Source organism: Anticarsia gemmatalis, chromosome Z, assembly GCF_050436995.1.
Source record: "Anticarsia gemmatalis isolate Benzon Research Colony breed Stoneville strain chromosome Z, ilAntGemm2 primary, whole genome shotgun sequence".
Taxonomy (NCBI): Eukaryota; Metazoa; Arthropoda; class Insecta; order Lepidoptera; family Erebidae; genus Anticarsia; species Anticarsia gemmatalis.
In genome coordinates, this window is record NC_134776.1 from 15,556,438 (window position 1) to 15,575,952 (window position 19,515).

At 34.3% G+C, this 19,515-nt stretch overlaps 1 protein-coding gene across 2 annotated transcripts in view; it reads left to right on the forward strand.

Annotated features, from left to right (window-relative positions):
* path (solute carrier family 36 member pathetic) overlaps nucleotides 1–19,515 on the forward strand; it is a 45,271-nt gene that overhangs the window by 13,907 nt on the left and 11,849 nt on the right. The window contains exon 1 of one of the 2 annotated variants that reach the window (XM_076134404.1): nucleotides 18,938–19,053. The exons of the other annotated variant lie outside the window; for it this stretch is intronic. The gene's annotated coding sequence lies outside the window, so the exon portion shown is untranslated. Of the gene's footprint in view, nucleotides 1–18,937; nucleotides 19,054–19,515 lie in introns of those variants that run through there. 2 annotated transcript variants of the gene reach the window in all.

The following is a 19,515-nucleotide window of genomic DNA, read 5'->3' on the forward strand; positions in this document are numbered from 1 at the left end:
TCCTTGCAAATGTTTTCTTTAAATACTAAACTGCGGTTAGGATGTCAGACGATCTTTATTTTTTCCCGAAATGTGTGAACAACTGGTAAAATTCGTCTTCCGTAAGAAATGGATAGCGCCTTACGATGGTATCTTGCATTCCAAGGAGTTTTTGCAATAATTCTTGAAATAATGCAAAGTCTCTATCCATTGGTTGACCAGAATGTTGCAAGAAGTACTCTCGCTCAGTTCTGGAGTCAGGGAGCAGTTGATAAAATTAATTCCACTACACATATCACATCACAATTATTTAATTTATCGTAAGTTCGGCATTTTCTGTATTACGGGTATACCACACTAGTTCCAGTTCTCCGTATGATATTGATATTTACATCATGCAGTAGGCTTCAGATAATACACTATGTAAATCTCTTTACAAGTTCATATCAGTGCCTATTCCTATCTTACACGTGCGTGGTCTCGTTTTGATCATTCATTTATTCGAAACATAACCAAATAGTGACATCAACGATATTTTTACCTGAACTTGAAGAGATAATACATTAATCATCCATTTGTATCTCGCAGACATTCAAATACCTTCCCAGTTATAGATCAATTCGTGAAAAGATGAAGAAAAAATATTAAAAATGGAGCCGAGTGTGTCTACAACCGGTTTGCGATATTAGTATGTAAATAACTAGTTAAATATGTACATAATCTGTCTGTAGGAAATCTGTAAGGTCACGTGTCAAGATACTCAGTCGCATTGAAAATTATCTGAACAATGCCGAACGGTTGCCGTGTACGTAAATCCTTACGTCACACTTTCCTTTACAAAAGATTTCATAATTTTACTTTATTGAGTTGATAATTATAATCAACGCGTATTTACAGTACCGCTGTATGTGAACATAAAAACATCATTATCTAGTTCCAATACAAGTGATATTTGTGATAACTATGCTTTGCGGAGGACACAATCAACGCGTGAACAGAATCAAGTAATACGCACTATATTTAATGAAGAGATCTTTAAATAATACCATTCTATTAATACTAAAATTGATACCATTGCACTTTATCAATTCACATTATCAATCAACATCTATCTAGAACGAGTAATACTTATAAATAATAATCAGTGAATCAATCGTAAAAGACTAACCGTTATCTCGATTTCCCACGACCTTATTTTAAAGTGTTGTCGACGAGACAATAATTGTATGAAACTCTGTTGTGTGTTAGTATTAAATATTCTCAAGGACGTGTAATAAATACAATGGTTTCGACTTGTAAAACAAATCCGTGAATCCGGTACCGTGTTTTGTTTAATCAGGCGTATCACTTCTATATTTCCTGTCTTTTGATGTACTGAATATAAAGGAATTGGAAGTTATAAAATATGGATAAGCTTCATAAACTAACAAAGTCAAATTAAAAAGGTATAAGTACATTTCTGTCTTTGCCTAAAATACTTTTTAAAACGATTATAGCCATACTAGGCGTTGCCAGTATCGTGGCAATTGAATTGATTAATATAGTCAAAAAGTCCAAGTATTTAACCACTTATATCGTTTGCCATGTAATACAAGGAAAAACAGTCCAGTCTCATTATATAACATTGAAAGAATATTTGGTTCCGAATCGGTTCAATAATTTTATTTCATCACATTATGAAATTCACAATCTCTTTTCGTACTCTTCACATCGGTAAATTATAGCAACAGACATTTACTGGCAGCTATGCTAATTAATGTTCCCATAGAAAAAAAAAATCTAATCGTTATTGGAGATTTGTTGATTTTCTAGTCTTTGAAATCTGCCAGTCATTGAACAGTATCACGAAACAAATGCAGTCTTATAAAAGTATATAACAGACAATGATAGTAGCTTCTCTCTGCACGTACCGATGCGTGTTTTGGCAAAGCGCCCTGCTTCAATATTAAATTAAAAACAAACTTTCTTTGCACAAGACAAAGAGATCGTTGCACATTGCATTGTGTAATTTTCTTCATTCATTAACGTAAACCTATGACCTGAGACAGACTACTTCACTATTATTGTATGTTAAGAATGTCTAAATATCCTACAGCCAATCGTTGACGTAAGTACTCACAAGTATCTATTTGCAGAACTAACAAACTTAATGCGCAGTACATAAGCCATAAGCATCCGTCTTTAACTTGTCAAATAGAATAAATAAACAAATTCCGCGGCACCTGAATTAATATTCTTGAATAATGATAACGTGTGATTTTGTCTTTCCGATACTGTAACGGTGAATAAGATATATTGACTTTTAAACAGTAGCGCAATTCTCTACAGACGGTAGTGTCGAGTATCGAGAGTTTGACATTTAAAATGTACAGCCAAAATAGTTCTTACGGAGCCCGGTAGAGGCGCTAAACAGATTTTCGTATGAAATTTCTCGATAACTAGCTGGCTGTCGGTAGGCGTATCGTGTCGATAGTGTTACAGAATCGAGCTACAGTATTTTCATGTGACATGTCACATGTGCCTTTGTGAGCATTTACACATGTAGTATTATTTACTATAGCAAGCCTATAGTAAATAGGTAATACTACATGTAAAGGCGGAACGCTGTTATACTAGTCTCTCTATTGACGAGGTCTGCAGCTGCTGCCGAAGTCCGTATTCTGCATTCATCTTTATTATTCGGATATCAGAATTTAATCTAGAGAAAATATTAGTAAATTTCACGACCAAATTGTTTTTAAGTGATTTGTGTTTAAGCGAATCTGCGTTCTTAATCATAGTGTTGGTAATTAATATAGCGTGTTTATTGCAATTTCTCAACACTCGATGTTCAATCAATCTTAAAGATTTCAATAAGGCAGATAGCAATGAGTGTGTTTATAGTCTGAATGAACGATAACACCTTGTTCACCGAGTTTATCTCGCAAACACACTGTATCTGCAAATATCTAGTGTTTGTGCACACGTTTTGTAAATACTTGATCATTTTACAAAAACAAGGCGTCATATATCAATCAGTCTTTTTATAATGATTAGCGCAGAGGTTGTTACAGCATCGCAGCGTGATTATAAATAGAAGGCTAATTACTTGTACTATTTTATGTCACTGATAAAATACAGCTGAGCGAAATGAGATAGATGTTTGCACCACATTTTTACGGTACCGTACCCTACCAACACCAATACCAACTCCATTACCAATAGGGTGAAAACAGGACCTTATTACTGAAATTTTGCAGTCACCGGGCTATATCTCATGAACCGTAATAGTCAGACTGATGAAAATTTCACAATTTGAAGACAAATAAACTATAATACTACAAAACATAATAAAATATATATTTAAGGGGGCTAACGTAGATTTTAAAATAATGATATGGGCCCTATCGAGCGCGAGTTCAAGTCTGACCTACTGGGTCGGTATTTTTTAGTTATTAGCGTGGTCCATTATTGTGCTTAATAGATAACAATTTGGTTGAAACCAGTTTAGTACTAATATTATAGAAAGCCTTTAAGAGTATCCAATTGGAGGTACCGCGTCCTGGCCACTTTATTTTGACTGTTGAAGGAACACCGTCAGGTTTTTAGTCGGAATGCCCAGATTTAAAAAGCCGGAACGCCTAGCCGGCGAGAGAGCCCGACAGACCCCCGCTTCCTCCCTGGAGCGGGACATAAAGTAATGCATTTTCCTGACAAAAAAAAAAAGTTACTTTTATAGTGATCTGAGAATGAGTTTTCATGTATGTACCAAAAAGGAAGAATTTGTCGGTTGTACTCAGAGTTAAATAAGACAGTCATTGAGGCAAGTCAAGTGCGGGACTTAAGGTTGATATGAACTGAGTAAAATGCTCTACAATGGCTTAATACGCACTTCGATAAAAGTACAGAGTTTGTAGATTTACCCCGGTTATTTGATGTTTGGTTTTTCATACTAAAAGCCAAGTTCACATAACTAATAAGTTTAAAGCTTTTAAATATAATATTTCCGATTTTTTTGCGTAGTAATCATAACTGGCGGTCCTGTAAGACGAAATGTATGGATGTGAATGAAGCAACGCAAGTTTGTAAGGATCATATCAAGAGGCATTCTCTGATCTACTCCTATGAGGAGAAGGCATGCTTTTTTGTATGTATTTACGGGTCTAATGTAAATCTTGGTCTGAACTTAATAAATTTTGAATATACTTAAATATGCAATTTACCTCATTTTGGTTAATTGTAAATTTTAGTGACGAAATAATTGTCCCAATGAAAAAATCGCTGTACGTCGACATATTTACGGTATAATTAAACTCACTTAAACGATTTAAATGTACAACACTAAGTACACGTGTAAAAAATTAAGGAATTTTATTTGATTGGATTAACTGACAGATAAAAATACTACTATACATTCCGTTTTATCCTTGTCTTAACTGTGAGCTGTAAACAATGTGTCCTCATACTGTTATCATTGACATTGATGAGTGATAAGCTATGCACAGTAGTGAAAGGTCCTAAATGCTTAATAGGACATTTGACTGTCTTTTTACCAGAAGTATATGTGGCGGTCGTAACATCTTGAGTTTTTTTCTGGAAATATAAATATTCGTGCACTAATCTTTGTAAACATATAAGTTTCACGTACAAAATGAGCATACAACTTTAAAAAAATATAATTATGTAGAATAGTAAGGTTTTATTATACCCAGCCCTTGTCCAGTTTTGTGGACTCAAGACCTCTCCCTGATTTCGAGAGGAGACCCTTGCCCAGCAGTGGGTCATTAATGGTTTAAATTATTTATTTTAGTAAGGTTTTAAGCCATGACTACTACGACACATCTAAATATATATTTTTTTTTATTTACCCTGTTACTGTCCCACTGCAGGGCAAGGGTCTCCTCCCAAACGAGAATGTCTTAGGATGACATTAGATGTCATTATTTTATGTCCTTAATAAAATTTAAAGATATAAAATAATGAAATATTTTTTTATCCGTCGTAATTTTCATTGCACTTAAGAACCGTTTTATTAATATTATAGAAATATACTCTCACGGCTTGCAACGATACGCAGAAACTGTCCACTTGCAACGATCTCGATACATTTCTTTCCTTCCATCCACATTCGTACACCTTGTCATACAAGTCCGCGAGTTACGAGTTTTATGCACCTGTCCTTAAACACCAATTTTATGTACGTCTTGTTTCCTTTTTCATAATATGATGTATGGAAAGGGAGGCGAAGTTGGTGATAGCCGCTGGCCTAGTAAAATTAAGAGGCGATGTATATTGGACTAAATACAAACCCTCTTATTCATAAAAATATAAGAAGTTATGAAAGGCTTATAAAGAATTTTGTTTATTTCACTCCTTAGCGAAATGAAAAAGAGAAAACATATTATAATGACTAACATAGGTTTATAATGTGTTTATGAATAAGAGGGTAACTTTGTTGGCACTGATTAGTAATAAGTACACAGTTTTGTCACTTTCAATCGACACCGAAATTGTTTATGAATAAAACAAACTAAACATTGTATAAATAATCAAGGCTTATTCGGCTCTTATTAGTAGGATATAAATAGCTTATTCAATAGCATGCATTGCCTAAGTCAAGTCTTAAAAATATTTCTAGGAAATTATACAGTAAGGTCTGCTATGTTCTCCGACAATTGTCTTCTTATTAATAAACTTAAATTTGCTATTCCTATTAATAAATCATTTTCCACGTTTTAAAAAACCGTATTATTGGTTGTTAATAAAAAAACATATTCCAAGTTTCAAAAAGTATGAACCCGTAAATTACTGTTAACCTAAAGATAATGAAACATGTTCTCAACAACACTGTACTTATACTTTTTAAAATTAAAATTGATGGTCGATTTTTTAAAAATAGCCTGTAGCCTTTTGTTTCTGCTTAACATACGAGCGGTCAAAAACTGGCCATTATACATAACGGTATCCCGGCACATTAAAGCACGTGCAAATAACGAATTCACCGTTTGTAGTCTACTGAACGATATTTTTTGCGTGCCACAAATAACTGTAGGTTAACTTTGTATAGTAATGTTAGATGTACATAGTACTAATTTGTATTCGGCCCATAGGCGTACTACACCTGTATCGTACGGTATGTGTGTTGTATAGAGTATATAGGCTATATAGTATAGTTATATATGGATATTTAAGTTTTTATGGCTTCGTTTCTTCGGCAGCGTAATGCGGGCCTTGCTCGGCTTCAGATTTCGCTTGCATTTACACTTTATAAGCCTCAAAGGCTGAAATCGAACACTTATGTTTGTTTGTGTGTTCCGTCGGTAGCTTTTGAGAAGGAACTAAATATGGTTGAAGTATACGCCTACGACGCGTGGACATGCATTCTCTTTGAGGGGACAGCCGGTGCCCTTGACTTTGAGATGCAATATGGTTGACTAACAACGTGGATGTCGACGCATATTGCGTCCGTTTCGATGTATTTGCAATAATCTAAGATATTTATAGATGTGCTATTCTCGGCTATAAGGAAATCGCGGCTCGATAATCTATTTGAGTATTTAGGTGTCATTGGTATAATTTGTAACAATGGGAAATTTGTCATTTATAACTCAAATAAAGTCATTTTAGTCATTGAATAAGTAGACCTCAACTTTTTCGTATGTGACTTTAGTAATGATACATTATTTTGGCCACAGTTAAGACAAAAAATGCTAATTTTCATCTTGTTGCATGAGATTTTTCATAAATTTCTCAACTGTCAATTAAAACATGAACCGAACAAACTAACTTATTGTAAAACAGATGCATGGTTAGCTATTATTATTAGTGGAGGTACAAAACAGCATACTTTACGATAAATAAGGAAATACTAATTACTGCATGTACGGATGCAACACACAAACAGACACGTGACATCACATTATTTACACTATTAAGTATATAAGGTCATGTGTTATCCCGTGTCATGTTATAAGCATTCAATGATTCCCCTGACTTTTGACCCAAGGCGGATGAGACCAACTATCTTTGATGATAAACTAAACTAAATTATGTCTTATCATAATGTTTTGACTTATAATTAAGACATTCTGCACACGAACCGGTTACGAGAGTGGGATGCAAGACCTTGATTACTTGAGGGGGAAAGAGCAAGGTAATGTCATGATAATAGTAATACGTATGTGTTAATGGGATTTTCTGATTTATATTGGAACGAGCGGTTGACCCGACTTCGCTCGAGTTACAACGGGGTATCCTTAACAAATTATACATTAAAATCTTCCTCGAGAATATCACTATATATTGGCCGAAAGCGCATGAAAATCGGTGCAGTAGATTTTGAGTTTATTACGAACATACAGACGTATGCGCCGAGGGGACTTTGTTTTAAACAGTAAGTCATATTTTTAATCGGAGCCTAGTAACGTCCCCGGTATATGGCAATAGGCTCTCCTCCTATTACATGGGACTAACATTATTAATAGCGAAACGTGAGTGCATTTCATACACCTCTGTGTATACCTTCAGGTATAACAGGCGCGATATTATCTATGTATATAGCAATCCGGTTTTACAGGAACGTAACCTGTATTTGCATAGAATTAACGTTATAAAAGAATTCATTAATAATCTTATAGGAAGAAAGGCGGCTAGATCTTTAGAGATAAAGCGCGCCACTTCTTGTTATCATATTCACCTACAAGAGATAAAATAAAATATTTACGTAATAAATCTTTTCAACGTTATTTTTGCTCTCTCAAAAGGCGCCATTTCAAACCACAATTTTCCTTGAATTGATAATGTAAAACTAGTGTAAAATTTTCTTAAGGGATTATTTCTAAGTAGGTATGTTTATATTATATTTGCATACGTGAATTCTTAGAACATAGCACACGATTTTATTATTAACTTGAGGAAAAATATCATATTAATGAAAGAAAACGGATCACGTAGACGCGGTTTGTAAAAGTGCAGAATAATAAAAAGTTAGTAAATATAGTATCATATTGTGCTGTTTCATGTGAAAACAATAGCAATATTATATCTACTATCATTTTACTAAAGAAACGCGTTGCAAAGGAAACCGCAACCTTCTTACATTTCCTATAGACATCGAAATAATTGTAATTCTATCATTTGATTACGTTCACACCGTATTTGCAACTCTGCGTAAGCTAAGTAATTGAAACCTTATCAACACAATAATAATTATAATTATTGCTACACACACAATAAAAATATTTGTGCGATACGCAAAAGGTAGTTATTTTGTGAATCGTGCTTCGTAGTTCTTGTTTGTATGATAAATAAATATGATTGGACAACTCACACACGGTCATTTGATTCCAAACTAAGCAGAGCTTGAACTATGGTAACCAAATACCTGATAAACATACTTATATATCTCTAAATACATACTTATATAGATACATCAACATACAGTATGTTTGTTAAACTCGCCGTGAAGCAAAAACAATACTTAATGCTTAAATAGTACGAACGCAATCGTAAATAAAAGAAAATCCCGTGGATAGCATAGTATATGATCAAGCTGTACAGTTTTAAGAAAGAACAACTTTCTACCGTCGTTATTAAGTTTCGTAGAAAAGTAGGAAGCCTTAAAAACTACCTTTTATGTATTAAAAACATGTCAATCTTCGTCTAAATCATAGTAATTATCATATATTAGTTCCTTCTCAATATAGCGAGAACAATCAATAAAATTAGCACGTAATAGTTAGGTGTTATAAATAATAATGCGACTGAGTGACAGATGGATTGCTATTTGTATGTGTAGAATAGCATAATTACTTGCAACAACACTAAGATAATTAGCTCTTAAGATAACTGCAGGACAATTTTATACGTAGGGACTTTTCATATTTTTACTCAGTTTAACATTTGGGAAAATATTAACCACTCCATTTCAAAAAGTCTAGCGGAATAATTTCTTTCGGCACTATTATACAGCACGTATAGTTTCTGCATCTAGGCATTTCAGTTATTTTTTTACATTATATTGTTTTGGATCAGTCCCCAACCCGCACTTGGCCAGCGTGGTGGACTCAAGGTCTAACCACTCCCTCATTTGAGTAGGAGACCCTTACCCAGTAATGGTTTAAAAAACGAGATTTTGATTATATGTCTGTCATAACTTACATACCTTTAACCATATCTTTTTATTATTAAATGCAAATACCCAAAAATAAGCTGCTTGTTTGAGGGGTAGATAATTAAGAAGGTTAATAATGTAAATAAATAATTTTAACCCTTTCTTAACTTTGATGAACTTGTGGATATTTGATATAGCAGTGGGCACGAAAAAATAGGTAAGTACAATGTAGTATCGCAGCATTCCAACAGTCGCAAAATGACTTATCGCCGATACTAAAATGCTTGCATGCCGTGGCCCTTAATAGCTGTACCAATTATGACCAATCAATAAAACACTACTTAATTGCGATAGCTGCACTCCAAATACGAAAGTCACCTCGTTTGCGTTTTGAGATTAACGAAATAGTAATAACACCTGTCTTTGAACATATTTTCACAAGATTTTACTAAATTTTATTCTTCTGTCATTTTATCAAAGAGGACTTGTCGATTTGATCAGTTGATACTAGTCAACCCATCTTGTAACGCCTTATATGTTATAGAACCCTTGAACTTTTCTTAGAAAGCAAATAGTCAGGCCACACTAGCCACGTGCCTGTTTATAGATATCACTCGGATTCAATGGAGTCCCAGTGGAATAAATACTTTGCAAAACGAATTGTACATTCAAGCAGCCAAATAGAATATTTATAAACACGTTAACCATTTATTTACACCTACGAATTATTGACGCCTAGTCAGTCGCGATCACGAGGTATTATGTAAAGCGTACAATAGCAATGCACCGTAGGTAATTACAGATATCTTGTGTACCATCGATAACGTTGACTTGACAGAGGCAATAAACGATACAGATGAATAAGTAAACAGTTCGAGCGGCTATTGTCGACAGCGACAAATTGATGGCCGCCTTGTTTGTCCCACAATAATGCTCTCTTCACGATAACTGATTATACTATCACTGTGCAAACATTATCTTTTGTTTTGGTGATAAGACAGATCGGTACACTACCCTTTGTTCTATACAAAGGACAGTGCACCAATTTCCTTTGCGTGATACGTCGAGATGCGTAGTTGTCGTCGTGTACACTAATACGAAATGCGGTGCATGCTCTATAAATACATTTTGCGGTGTGTCGGAACTAGAACGCACTCGATCTCCTCCCTAACACATAAGGTGGGCGACAAGCTAGTAGCTACTACTGTTTACTAGATTATTACCTACTGCTTCTACCGTATATCACGCACTTTATGCGCTCATGGTAAACTACGCGGTTTGATTAGTAGCCGCCAGACATGAAAACAGTTCCATCGACATTCTAAATTATATTTGTTCCCTTTGAATAGGTAAAATGTGGTATCACTATGGCACATTTTACGTTGAAATCACTAATTTACTTAATTAGCAATGATATCGGATATCGGATTATAGCTGGATTTGGTCAAAGTGATTGATAATTTTATCGGAATTACCTCACTTTCGGAATTACCCCGATATTACCTGAATGCACAATTGACTTTTATTTCAACCAATTGAAAAAAATCGTGACTTTGTGCTGTGCGATATACTTACTAAAATGTTTGAGTTGTCACAACGCTAGATAATCTTTATTAATTAGCGTAGGATCGCTTTACTTCGCAGTTCAGTGCATGATGCATGCTTCGCATATTAATTGCGATACATTAAGATCGCTTCCGCCCTGCGCATACAGTGCATAATTATACAGGCACTCTATCAACATATAATATTTTTTCATTCATAGTTTCATTCATTCAATTGAGTGGTGATTGAAACTGAAACCATATTGTTACATCACCAATGCAATATCTGTAACCAATGATGTGCAATTAAGGTCATCCACTTAACGTCTGTGCTGCCTATCAGATATTTATCATAGAGTCAATTTATTAACGCAATGCACTCCTTGTTGCTGGATGCACATTTATAAATACACCAAGTAAGTACTACTGAAAAATTCAATTAGTTGCTTGTAGTTGAGTTACTATAATACTTGTCTATTTTTCGTTCTCAGTAAATTAGGCACGCTGGCCTACTTTTGCGTGTCATCTTAATCAGTGCCCATGTGCCGTTTTAGAACACTGAACAGTTACAGGTAGCATATAATATGTTATAATATTAACTCCAATGAAACCCGACACTTCAGTCTGTTGATATTATGGAAGCGGTGAAGGATGAAGCGTTATCATTCAAGTTTTTTATTTCACAACCCATTGTATGAGAAATTAACTAGTACCGGGTATGTTATAGAAACCGTCTGCGGTTCGTGTAGAAAGCAAACTTATCATTTCCTAGAACCTGAGCGTCCGAAGTCGGGTATCAGAGCGGAAAATCTTTTGTGAGATATATTTAGTCACATCGTGAAGCAATAAAAACATGATAACAAAGATATTTCTATATTTTACCTCTTTTTGTTGCCTAAAACTTGTATCTACTATATAGAAAGTGTTCAAACATTTCCTTGAACCGGTTACCCACCGGTATTTATTTAGTATCATTAATTATATTTATGTTACTAACTGCTTATATGCTGTTTTAGTAGTCTTAAACAAGAGGAATATCGATAAATACTTACAGGAAACTGTTGCGAAATGAAACTAAATACTCGTTATATTTTCATTAAATTCTTTATGCGCTACAGTGCAATGCACTCAGACTTACATCGGACCTCGTTCTAAATGGACGAAGGTTTGATTGAAACCAATTTAACAGCCTTCCACTACAGTAAGAGTTTTGCTCTGTTACAATAAAGTGAGTGAGGAGTAAGGTACACTGCGATTTCTTTTAAAAGATTTCTTTCTTAGCTATCTGTAATCGAATTATTCTTAATCTAGTTAGCGATTTATTCTTACAGTATTCAATACAATCGTCATAGAATACCACTTAAAAATTATAACTGTCTTAAAAATAACATATCTGATAGTTCTTTAAGACATTTCTGAAGGAACGTAAATTCCCCAATTCGGAATAGGCCAACGTCGTAGAACAAAAGCCTAACCTATTCTTATTCCGGGAGTTGCCTTAAATTTGCCGAGCAGTATACCAGTGCTTTAAATTAGTAATATTAATATGAATAAATCTAATTAAATTTCGGCGACCTATTCTTGTAGGCACTTTGAGAAACATATCGCGGATTTCCTCACTGGGAATTTCAATTTGCGGAAATCCTCTGATCCAATAATTAGGGAATACTAATGTTATCATGAATTTATCGGGCGCACATTTCATATTTGCCGGTGAAGGTGCACATGACAGACAATCGTTGATCGGACTGCGCACTGGATAACAAACCGCGGTGCAACCAGGGTGAAAATTCAATTATTTCGTCAAATGATTGGCATCTCTGAAAGGCGGTCAGTCACCGGGATCGTTCCGCTGTATGCGATGCGCAACAGTTCAAATAGCGTTTCATCGGCGAATGAGATTAGGAAAAAATATTTTTATTTACTTTTAAAAAGTAATCTTTTGCATTAAGTCTTACCCTCTTATTCATAAAAATAAATGAAGTTATGAAAGGCTTATAAAGTGTTTTGTTTCTTTCACTCCTTAGCGAAATGAAAAAGAGAAATCATATTAAATAGTAATAGGTTTACAGTGTGTTTATGAATAAGAGGGTTAGTCTTTATTCGTTTTTACAAACATACAAAAAACGGATAAGAAGTTAAACTAGTGAAACGATTATTTTTGAATCATAATAATCACGACATCTACGTATCTGATAGCGACACTGGGATCATCTTAACTTAACCATTACGCACTGTATGCGCTGATGAGAGCCTCTAGCTTATTTCTCAAGAACTTATCTTTCGAGTAACTTTAATGTCAATGTTAAAACGCTATTCGATAGCGCTGACTGTAGAAATTCACGCTACTCAAATGTGACGTCACTTTGCCAGAACGGTGGTGGCATGCTGAGCTGTCATAATTTCAAAGCGCCATCCTCTTAATTTATCCCAAAACAATACATAGTTAAATCGTACAAAGAAATATTTTTTTCCTCGCAGTTTTTCAGTCTCTCAACGTATTGAAATCAATGTTCAAAATCTTATGTATGTAACAAACTATGCGTTCAAACAGTTACGCATACCGTGATATCACAGTTCTTTTATCGATGATTGAACAGATAAGACGTAATTTTACCTCGAATATTATATTGGGATAACACTTCCGCGGAACTTTAATAAACATTACTTGTAAAACCTACACACCTTGGTGATACCAAGCCGGTTTGTCCCAAGATTACATTAATGCACTTGAGTTGTTTGATAGCGTTTTAAACACTGTATTAAATTTAAAATGCAATATTATGTATATTAACTCGCTTTACAAAGACCTCAGCGACCCGTGTTCTTCTCAAAATTGTGTATTTTTAATTATCATTGATATTATCTTGCTGATCGTAAATTTTGTAGTTTTTATTTAGGTTTTCTTTCCAGGATTCTGCTCATATTTATTACTATTAATCTACCCTCCTTGAATATTTAATTAGACCGTCCTTATCAGCCTAGCGTGGCTTAAAATCGCAATGACATAAACCAATCTTATAGCCTAAAAAAGTATAGTTTTGTAGACTTATTTGAGGATTGATTCTAGATTCCGTCGCTATCTGAACTTGATCATTATATTCCTTGTCAATATTAATAAAACTGCGTCTTGACATAAACAAGCGATAGATAACTATCATCAAAAGAATATCAATGAAATTTATCAAGCCATTAATAAATATCTTGATACACATCTTCATGATAATTATCAAAATAAAAACATGATATTTTCATCTATAAAACTATGCCAAGTGTTATGTTTTAATATCTTATCAGTTATATACAAATTAGGTCAAATATAAAACTTTTTCAACTACAATTGTATGATAATAGCAATCATTGTTACGAACAAGATACCGTCATATCTACGTGTGTTTGTTTATTTATATGTTAAAAACAAATAGCCGTGCGTGTTGAATCTATTCGCATGTAATTAAGACCACGTTCAAAATGGACAATGGTCTACATATTCAACCATTTTGGAGTCAATATCCTCACTTTAAAGACAATGACCGACAAAATAATTAATCGCGTAAATTGATACTTTATAAGCAATATATATAAAACTCTTCTGTTTTTGACTGACTGATGGACAACGCACAGCCGAAACTACTGAGCGTAGAAAGATGAGGTATGAAGATTTATGAACCCTGGGTTTCTGAGGTAAACTTAGCGGTAGTTTATCTATTAAATAGCGTTTAAAATCATATAAAAACGCTATTGATGAACTACTGCTAAATGTGCTCAGAAACCGGGCACTATACGTGTAGAGGAGCACTAAGAAAGGACTTTTGGAAAATCCTCATCGAGGGGAGTGAAATTCGACGCGGGCAAAGCTGCGGGCGGAAGCTTGTAGTTCATAATTATAGATTATGTTCCTCTCATGCAAATATAACAATTATTACGCTTTACGTCATGTTAACTTGTTATCGTTTATTGTTACATCATGAATGATTCTTTGCCCTTGTCGATATCAAAGAAAAATAACGCTACGATTACTTACGGAAAAATATAATTATAACAATATACGGCTTAAAACATTTATAGTCTTATGAAAATAAGAACATAACGAGGAAATATGTTTGATTTTAGTCTAAATCATTCGAATCTGTTATTCTTTCCGGAGATGAGAGGTTGTCTTGTAGAATTTTTGACGTGATTTCAAAACGGTTATGTATTATTAAAATAAGATTGTGTACGTCTTCTTTGAATCTCGGGACTACATAGTCCCCGGCGTTTAGAACGCGTGCGTAGGGCCAAAGCCAATGCGTAGAGGCCTCTTTAAACAGCTTAATAATTACAAAAATGAATGGTGACATTATTACTATGATCTTTTCTCCAAACAAAAAATAATTAAGTAAATAACACACGATAAAAATTGGCACACACCTACTTACAATCAATAACAGCTGAACTTTTAGATACACTCCAAAAACATCACCTTTTAAAACAATCCAGCTGATATATGTAAATACTGCAGAAACTTAACTATCTGTCAGTAAAATAACTAAATATATTCTTACATCGTGAAATTTGGGACTGCAATGGATAAGACACGCGGAGGGGCGTAAAAAATGGCTTACTGAAGGGGCCTATGTTCCACAGTGAGTAGAAATCGGCTGGATAGATAGATAGATAGATGGATAGATAGATTCTAACTAAGTAGGTAGTCTAACGACAAATCAATTGCTTGATCGCATTAATCTTTCAGTAAGGAGCTAAGTTATTCAAATCGATGTGTGAAAAATCAATTGGCCCTGAAACTGAATGCTTTACGATCACAGACGATTATATGATAACACTTCAAGTCGAGAGTCTTTGTGCATACAATTTTAGACAGTCATTGTTATGCGATATGCTAAACCGTGTCATGTATGAATCATAATGACGGTTGCTTTTTAAAAGACTGTTAGGTTTGTTACACACATATTCGATTCGCAGTTCGGCAACATTTCTCGAACAGCAAACCGACTCGAAGCATTAATGCACTTGTTCGGCTTGTACCTATTGGGTAGTTCCTTCGGATCCTATCGGCAGAATTCGGTTTAAACCAGGCGCGGCAATGTCGAGCAGCATTTTTTCCGAACATTGATCTACACATATTTCAGTTTTGCAGCCGGTTTTATGCCGAACCGAATGTGTGTGTAGCAAGCCTTAGATAACATTTTTGGCATTTCCCCTACACATGTTTGAAGACAGTAGAGTGGTGCGCAGATTGTTTGAAAACGTAAGCAATGTCACCAAATTAGGAAGTGAAATAAATATCTCAATAAAAGTCACGTTCTCTGTGCATTTGACACCATAATTTGCTGTTCACAGGTGCACAGGTGTGCCTACGTAATAGAATACCATTATTTCATTTGGTCAGGAAGATTTCTTAGTTTTAGCTCTGCATTTAATTACACTTAGCCCGATTCTCTACTACTATCGACTACCGACAACCGGCCTGTCATCGAGAAATTATGTATGAAAATCTGATCAGCGTCTCTGACGGACATCGTAGGAATTATTTTGGGCGTAAATTCTAAATGGCAAACTTTCGATACTCGACAGTACCGACTGAACAGAATCGCGCTAGTACAGCCTTTATTTGTTTACCAGGAATTCCTGTTATGAGTCATTCGTATCCAGGAAAAGTACCTAAGTAATAGTTTAATCTCACGCTAGATCAAATACAATTTAGGTAGTTCAAATGAGGTCTAAAAGAAGCCGAAAGAAAGATTATTCGTGTCCTAATTCTCACAAAGATAATCCAATTATGCTGTTACGTTAGCACATCATGCCACTGAGTTATTAAGTGTGTAATGGTCACATATCGCCTCATGACGTGTCTCACGATTTTAATCTTAAACTAAGATGTAGTACTTATTTGTTTGTCTTGCATATTTTTATCTTTTGTGTTTAATGGAGCAATCATCCTGCGACCTTGTTATGACATAAGTAGTATAGTGACATCACAGTTCCTTTTCAAAACAAAAAACTATACTCACCTGTAACTCTAGGAGATAGTACATAAAGATTTATCTATATAAAAATGATTCATAGAAATTTATGTGCGCACTGCACTAAGTTAGGTAATTATTTTTTTAATCTGTTTGCTATTTGTCATGATAAGGTTTGTACGGGATCGACGGGATCCATACTCCCATGGAAATGGGAATAATAGGTACTATAACTATACGTAGGCAATGTAAGCTAGTATAGAGCTAGTATAGAATACTTCGGCCTGTGGTTTAAATACTGGCTACGTTTCTAAAAGTAGTTACCTAAAATATTTTTTGGAGATTGCACAACATTACACAACATTGGTAGGTATATTAGTAACGAAGAATTTGTATACCACGTCGTACCTGTTAATGATTTAGCTTTTTTTATCACTACAGTTATATTCGGATGACATGCACGGTAACCTCATTAAATCCTAAAATGTATCCTCGATTTGGTCACCAATACCGACATGGCGAGCAAAATACACTTTTGGTCGTAATTCTATTGCCCTTCGATGGTTTCAAACATGATGGTTCTAAACATACATATTTTCCCAAAACTATCTGTCAAAATGTGCTTGTGAAAGCTCAATTCAATACGGTACTTAAAATTAAACGCATCGCCGAATTAAAGTCTTCCATACGACTTCTGTAGCGCGATTCTGTACAGTCGGTACTTACTATCGAGTATAGAAATTTTGACATTTAGAATGTTCTGCCAAAATATTTCCTACGACACCCGTCAGAGGCGCTGATCAGTTTTTATACAAAATTTCTCGATGACAGGTCAGTTGTCGGTAGTCGATAGTAGTAGAGAATCGAGCGACTGTACCTACTCACCCTAAGTTTAAGATTTAGTATCATTACGACGATGTCTAGTGGGACGAAACACTTGAAAGAGACTTCCATGAATAAATCAGGGGACAAACGGATAGCAATCATTGTGGTTCCTAGGACCGAAATATTCACTCTAGCCACAAAGTTATTGTTCCACGAACGCAATATTGATACCTGTGTACACAAGGTTTTATTCCAGTAAGGCTTTGTGTTATTTATCCAACATCCTAGAAACGTAGCAATATTGTTTAGTCTTTAGATCTCACTAACGATATTTTATTAAATTAGATGACATTGCAGCGTTTTACAATGTTTAGATTTTCTAGAAAAATCTTTTATGTTGTATACACCTACGCTGTCTATTTATTGAAGCTTGATGTTTACTTCAAATGTCTTTTAATTAACTACTATTAAGGAATTCATATGAGATTTTTAAAATAAAAACAATCTAAGAAGTAATGAAGAGACTCTTGATTGATAGTTTTCTCTTCTCACATCTGTCAAATAAATCCGGCAAAATTCTCCTAAACCTAGTCTCCGTTTAAACCAAGGCTAAGGGCCAGTTTCAAACTTATAGAAGACTTTGTGACACCGTATCTAAACAATAAAGTGACAGTTAAAGTTTTACTGATGTAACTGCCAGTCTCATCAGACGAAAAGATGATGTATGTTATTGAGGTCATTATTAAGTTGGTCTCTAAGAGAATTATAAGTAAGTAATTTTTTGCGGATATCTTCCCGGTTGGGTAATGATGCTCTCGATGCACAATGCACTTTTACGACCTAAAATTGGGAAAATCTTAGAATTCCCACTTTACAGTCACTAATCAAGAGGTTATCTGACTATTAGCCAGAGTACCTACTCTGTATGAAATGTCAAACATGATATTTTGTATGAAAAGCTGTTTTTTGTTGATATTCAATCTGATATTTGATATTTGTTGTTTTCTATATAATTCAAGAATAATTTTAAATAGCATTTAGTACCTATGTATCTCGAAAATATTTAATTCTAGGCATATGTTGAAATAGACTCGCTTATTTTAAGAATTTTATGTATCAACTTACCACATAATAGTGTCTACTCAACTAGATTTTTTCCGACAACTGTATCTAAACCCCTTTTATATTAACAGTAATTAACTAATATTATAAATGCAAAAGTTGGTAGGAATAGTTGTACATAATGTGTATTTGTAACTTTTTTCACACAAAACCTTAACGGACTTTGAGGAAATTTGGTATAGATACTTACCTTGGTTTAACACATAAGATTTATACACAGAAAATCTTTAGCCAAAGTCTGGCTGAAACCAGTCTGTAAAATATTAAAATGAGACAATAAATCACTCTTTTTTCTATATTTAGATCTGTTGTGAACTGTCTGCGATTGACATTTAAAAGTCAAATAGATGGCGACATGAGATTTGAGTGCTTTATCGCGAGTAGTAGCGTGTGTCGGTCGGCGTGCAATAGATCTCTTGATAGTAGATAGTCGATAGTCGATATTGGAAGCCGGCGCCCGCGCCACTGACAGTCGTGACTGAACAATTCATACAACCACACGTATCACTGTGACTCCTAAATCAAATAAGTAAGTTCAATATTTTATTTTAAAATTGAGAGTATTTTAAATATTTTTAAAGTAAGGCTGTTTTAGTTTTCCCTTTAATATTTTTGTTCTGTTTTATATTAAGTGAAATAGGTTATGTTTTAAATTTTTTAGTCAATTATATTAAATAGTGCGTTTGGGTTTACAATATTTTCGACTGTGTGTAGTTGGTAAGTGAATCCTAACATTTATTTTACGCAGCAAAAATTAAACTAGATTTTATTTAAATGATTAAAGTCAGAAATTAATTTAATAATTAATTAATTTGTAAGTTAAAACGGAAGCTCTGTGGCGACTTGTCGGTGATAATGTGACCAGAATGATAACATTAACCATCGAATAATAGCGCCCTTGAAATTTTACGGCTTTTTTTTTTAAATAATCATATAAAATAGTATCAGTTATCACACGGTACTATTCCCTATAGTGCCGTGTGGCATAGGC